The following is a 6,291-nucleotide window of genomic DNA, read 5'->3' as shown; positions in this document are numbered from 1 at the left end:
GTATGTTATGGAGCATTCCGGAGATAGACGATTTATCACGAAAAGTTCCGATAATTCGCCATTTACGGAAGTACCATTCACAGGTAAACAATAATTGACCAGGTAAACAATTTGGTAGGTATAAAATAATGATATAAATTCAAATGTTTTTAGAGAAATTAATCAAGTGAATATATGTTTTGCGTAACTTATGTACGTCTGATGAGAATCTTATGAACCTAAATTGCATTATATACGATTTCAAATAATAGCGGGTACAGTTATAGAATAAAATTCGCGACTTCAGTGAAAAATTGAATTCCAAATTTTGATTGAATCTTTCCTAATTAGGCTAATAATCTTCGTTAATTTATTATGAAAACAAATTTAAAATCTTTTTAAATACAAGAAAAATGTCGTACCTTACTTAAAATGCAATTTCCTGTTGATTTTCTTTTTATCAGGGACCTATACAAACACAGGGATAAGCAACCTCGCGATATCCCGTTACAGCACGCAAAATAAACCGAGATTTGATAATCTCGATCGATTGGTCCCTGTGTAGCAGCGATAATAAACCGGTGCGCGAGATTTGATAATCTCGATTGATTGGTCCCTGTGTAGCGATAGTGAGGCTACACGATATCGATTGCGAGGGATTTCGCTTATTGAGCGGGTTACGTTTTTTCGGATTCAAATAATATTATGTTAAATAAACAAGTACCTATTCGTTCAATTGTTGCGTTGTTGATCTCAAAATCAATCATTATTTAGTCTAATTATTACGCAGTATGTCGAACGGGGACCCAATTATCGGACCCTTTGATGAATATTAATTGCCGGTTGTTTCGCCAGGGTTAAATTGCCGTTATTTATCGCACGTATGTGCATGTACAAAAGACCGGTCTTTTAATAGAATTAAAATGTTACCATGTTTTGTTTTAAATAGCAACATAATCAAGAGATGTTAAGTGCAAACAACTCAAACTGTATAACTGTTCTTTTAACCTCCGACGCAGTAAAGTTTCGCATATTCGTTCAATTTTGCCTTGTTTGTCTTGTAAATAAATAATTAGTTATATTAACACGCAGTATGATACACGGAACCCAATTACCGGATGCGTTGACGAGTAACAATACCATTTGTTTCACAGGGTTTCAATTGCCATTGTATATCGCACATATGTGCATGTAGCAAAGACCGGTCTTTTAATTAATTAAAAATGTTACTCTGCTGTGTGAAAAATATCAACATTATTAACGCCTGCCAATTGCTTACAATTTAAAATGTATAATTGTTCATCATCCGAGACAATGAAGGTTCGCATGCCATTATATTATTCTGTTGGACTCCTTTTGAACATGATATCCATAGTAGTACTGAAAGTCTTTTCGTGATTTCGTGTTCAAGTATTGAACAAAAATCAGCAGAATTTGAAGGCAAGGCAATTCATAAAAGTCGTTTATGTTTTATTTCTCAGTATAAATCAGTTAATCACTGAAACATACACATTAGTTCATGCATGATAAGTAATCTTGGTATTATTTAAGTTTAAGAGTATGTGTAACAATACATTCATGTTACTAAGTGTAATGAGCATTCAGTTAAAGAAAATATTTTAAAAACTCAATAGCATGTAAAAAAATCACATGTTTGTAAAAGATTTTGCACAAGTTACCATTTGCAATGTGAAATAGAACAACAAAAATTTGATAATAATACTAACAATTTTCTATTTATTATTTCAACAACAAAAGATTGAGATTCCTCCTGACATGGTTATGCAGAAGATTTATTCGAAGCCTACAGCAATACAAAAAGCTTACTAAAATTAAATACCAAATTATCTTGTTTAAACAAGTTTGAAAATTTTATATTTATAATGAGTTTTGGGAACACATTTTTGATTAACATGATCAAAGATCTAACAGTCACTTTTGAGTTAAGCAGAGATATTCACTGCTGGAATGTGTTCATTTATGAAAAAATGCAAATGTTTAATTTAATCAATTGAATATTTAAAACTAATTCATACTGAATTTTCTTTTGTCTTCGGCAAGTCTGAAGGTTTGTGAAGTTTGTTGTCGCCACTGCTTTATATAGTAGACATGAATATAGTAACATCATCTTAGTGCTGGGATGGTCAAGGTACGTCTCAGGAAAAGAAAGGAATCCAATTTCCGTGTTAAATCAGACAGTATCCGTATCCTTGGCATAGCTGTGAACACACATGTATGTCAGCACTATTTAAAGTCCACAATGTTTTTCAACCATTCAAAGTTTTTAATGTGGAAATGACCTGGGTTTGTACGCCCAAGTTTCGCTGGCGTCATGACATTTTTCTTTGCGGGGTCAAACTTTCCGTCTAAAGAGCAAGAGACCCTCTTTTGCTTCTTTTCAGCACACTGAAAATATAAAACAATATGAATTTAAACCAACAAGATTAATAACGGGCTAGTATTGACTGAGCCTTTCCAAAAATGCTGCGACATATGTTGATTAAATTAATAGTGGTTATAAAATCTAAAAAATGACTAAAATTGTATTGTTTTTGAGCTTATACAAAATTATGATTTTTCAAATAATGCAAATGAAATTTGCACCACAAAATATTTTGAAATGCAACGTTTGTAAAGATACCATCATGATTATTATAGGGCTAGTATTGACCGAGCCTTTCTTAAAATGCTGCGACATATTTGATTAAATTGATAGTGATTACAAAATAAAAAATTGACTAAATTTGTATAATCTTTGAGCTAATACAAAATTATGATTTTGCAAATAATGCAAATTAAATTTGCACCACACAAATTGACACAATGCATTGAAATGTAACGTTTGTAAGGATACAAACATGATAACTATAGGGCTAGTATTGACTGAGCCTTTAAGCCACAACATATGTTAATCAAACTGAAATTGTAAAAAAATAAAAAAATGACTAAAATTATATTGCTTTTGTGCTCATTCAAAATCATGAATTTGCAAATAATACAAATAAAATTATCATCACACAATGCGTTGAAATGTAATGTTTGTAAAGATAAGATTAATATAGGGCTAGTATTGACTGAGCCTTTCGAAAAGAGCCACGACATATGTTGATCAAACTGATAGTGATTACAAAATAAAAAAATGACTAAAATTGTATAATCTTTGAACTAATACAAAATTATGCCTTTGCAAATAATGCAAATTAAATTTGCACCACACAATGCATTGAAATGCAACGTTTGTAAACATACCAACATGATATATATAGGGCTAGTATTGACTGAGCCTTTCAAAAAGAGCCACGACATATGTTGATGAAACTGATAGTGGTAAAAAAATAAAAAAAATGACTAAAATTGTATTGCTTTTGTGCTCATTCAAAATCATGAATTTGCAAATAATACAAATAAAATTAGCATCACACAATGTGTTGAAATGTTATGTTTGTAAAGATACCCATAAGGTTAATATAGGGCTAGTATTGACTGAGCCTTTCGAAAAGAGCCACGACATATGTTGATCAAACTGATAGTGATTAAAAAATAAAAAAAATGACTAAAATTGTATAATCTTTGAGCTAATACAAAATTATACCTTTGCAAATAATGCAAATTAAATTTGCACCACACAATGCATTAAAATGTAACATTTGTAAAGATACCAACATGATATATATAGGGCTAGTATTGACTGAGCCTTTCAAAAAGAGCCACGGCATATGTTGATGAAACTGAAAGTGGTAAAATAAAAAAAAATGATTAAAATTGTATTGCCTTTGTGCTCATTCAAAATCATGAATTTGCTAATAATACAAATAAAATTAGCATCACACAATGCGTTGAAATGTAACGTTTGTAAGAATACCAACATGAATAGTATAGAGCTTTATTTGACCAAGCCTTTTGAAAAAAGCCACGACACACGTTTCTCGGATTATGGAAGTGTAAACAATGATACGCATGATTTGGTGAAAATACCCACCGTTGTTTTATAAGTAAATACGAAGCAGTGTCGAAAACAAATGAAACAATAAGATGTATCAAACTCAACAAACCTTTGCAATGAATACTTCTGTGCTGGCAACACTTGGTTAATTTGTACTCTTATTCTTTCTCGATTGCTTTGTCACGGTCTCGCTTTGTCAAAATGGCGGCTGTGAAAATTTGCCTCGAAGCGCGAAGTCTCGTTGGGTCGCAAGTCTCGTTTCCCTTTTGCGTAACAACGCGTTAGTTTGTTCTTCGGTTCAGTGAGTGTCTCATCCCTTTGTTTGTATAGGTCCCTGTTTTTATGCATGTTTTGACAATTTCAAATCAATCTACAAACAAACTAGTCCAAATAATTAGTCAATGTATATAGACCTCATATTTATAGGAGTACACACAACCTTGTTACTGTAAGAAAATGAGCTGTTTCGAGGAACAAAAAATGGAATTTGAAGTGTTCTGGAGTAATTATAAGTATTGACATTTGTTAACACTGTAAAACCAGTCCTAGTTCTGATCCAATGAACGTATGTCTTGTCTGCGAAACATTGTGCTGCACGTCGATTGTTTACAATGAATAAGTCCATATTAACCTACTCTCAGAACCTTTGATAATTTTTGCTGTGAAGGCTTGGGGTTATAAAGCTTAGAGTCCCTCTTCTTGTCCCGATACAGCACTCCTAAATATAAGATTTTGTGTTTGCGCCTATTGGTTTAGGGGTGAAACTGTGCAAAGGTGAATAATGCAACTAACAATGAATAGGCTGATTCCATCCCCATCACCATAACATTGGGCATTCCATGAAGCTCTTGTAAATTGTAGAAAGATTTTTTTGGGATGATCAGTGTTGGTCTATTCAGTTAAATTTAAAAAAAATGCTGCAGGCAACTGTTTTTATGTTACTATACAGCGATTTTCCTTGTCCAATTGGGAAAAGTACCCGTACCGGTCCAATTGGGAATAATTGAGTCATGAAAACCTCAAAATTGGGGAAAATCAAGTCGTGAAATCCTTAAATTGGGAAAATTGCGTCGTGAAGTTTGGGTCTTATTGAATTCATCATACAGTTCAAACTTAATTGAACATACCCATTAAAATAATCATTTGCAGGCATGCCTCAATGACCATTACTTAAAGTAATAAAGTTGATATAAATAACAAAATATTATATAGAAGACACAAAATCAATTACTAGTTGTTTTAATCTCTTATAAAGCAATGTCTCTTTCATTTTTTTGAAAATTTCAACAATCTTTGATGTTTGATCATCACTCAGTTGCTGGCATCCCTCTCTGCACAGCATCATTAGAGCTGTCAATGTGTCCTGTGATAGACGGTTCCGATTGGTCGTGCAAAGATTGTTCATTAGACTGAACAACCTTTCCACAGAGGCAGCGCTGGAGGGCATTTCAAACTACGATAAGGTTTCAAACCGACGTCAAACAGTACGCTGGCTGCCTGACAAAAGAACCGCAAACAGTAACGACTCTATGGATTGAATGCGCTGAATAATAAAACCCAATATTAATCGAGCGCGTGGTTACACACAACTATACGATTTTCTTTGTTTGCTCGCCGAAAGTTGGGTTTTGTTACGAAACTTTCGATCGTTTTGAGACAAAATTCGGACGCCGATTGGGATTTTTTCAGATGCGGATTGGGAATTTGGGAATTTTCGCTCGATTGGGAAAGTACCGTTTACCGGTACTTTATAAAGAAGAAGGAAAATCGCTGCTATATATGTTATAATATATACCAACATTAACTTATTGTAATACACAAGGGCCATCCATAAAAGGGTGGCAGGATTGACCCAAATACACCCCCAAATACACGCAAATACACTCCCAAATACACCCCCCCCAAATACATGATTTACCCAAATACACCCAACTACTACCCAAATACTCATAATTTTTACTCATAATGGCATGTTTGTCCATATTTTTGGAAAAAAATTTAACAAGTGAAGCAATATTAAGAAAAAGGTGGTATCTTAGGAATTAAAAACCTAACCCTAGCCCTAAGCCTAACCCTAATGACTTCTAAGTTCTAATCAGCACAAAATCATTATTTTTAATTCAGCTGATTAAAAAAATCCAAAAATACGGACAAACATTCCATAATGAGTCAAAATTATGAGAATTATGAGTATTTGGGTAGCATTAGGGTGTATTTGGGTAAATCGTGCTGCCCTTCATAAAGTATGTAATGCTCAGGGGGGGGGGGGGTGTAAGAAAATGTGACAGTTTGCCACCGGGTGGTGGTAGTGAGGGAGTGGGTTTCAGGCCATGTGAGACATCACACATTAATATTTATGTCCCCCACCA

General features: G+C 33.5%; 1 protein-coding gene and 1 long non-coding RNA gene across 3 annotated transcripts in view; both read left to right on the top strand.

Moving 5' to 3' along the window:
* LOC127879462 (uncharacterized) overlaps positions 1–6,291 on the top strand; it is a 135,091-nt gene that overhangs the window by 99,716 nt on the left and 29,084 nt on the right. The gene's annotated exons all lie outside the window — the stretch shown is intronic.
* LOC127879407 (serine/threonine-protein kinase fray2-like) overlaps positions 7–6,291 on the top strand; it is a 29,889-nt gene continuing 23,604 nt past the window's right edge. Inside the window, exon 1 of one of the 2 annotated variants that reach the window (XM_052426194.1) lies at positions 7–83. The gene's annotated coding sequence lies outside the window, so the exon portion shown is untranslated. Of the gene's footprint in view, positions 115–6,291 lie in introns of both variants that reach the window. The other variant, XM_052426205.1, reaches the window with a different exon arrangement.

The sequence above is a fragment of the Dreissena polymorpha genome, chromosome 1 (assembly GCF_020536995.1).
Source record: "Dreissena polymorpha isolate Duluth1 chromosome 1, UMN_Dpol_1.0, whole genome shotgun sequence".
NCBI classification, from domain to species: Eukaryota; Metazoa; Mollusca; class Bivalvia; order Myida; family Dreissenidae; genus Dreissena; species Dreissena polymorpha.
The sequence above is the reverse complement of the archived record's forward strand: the minus strand, read 5'-3'. Positions and strand labels throughout refer to the sequence as shown.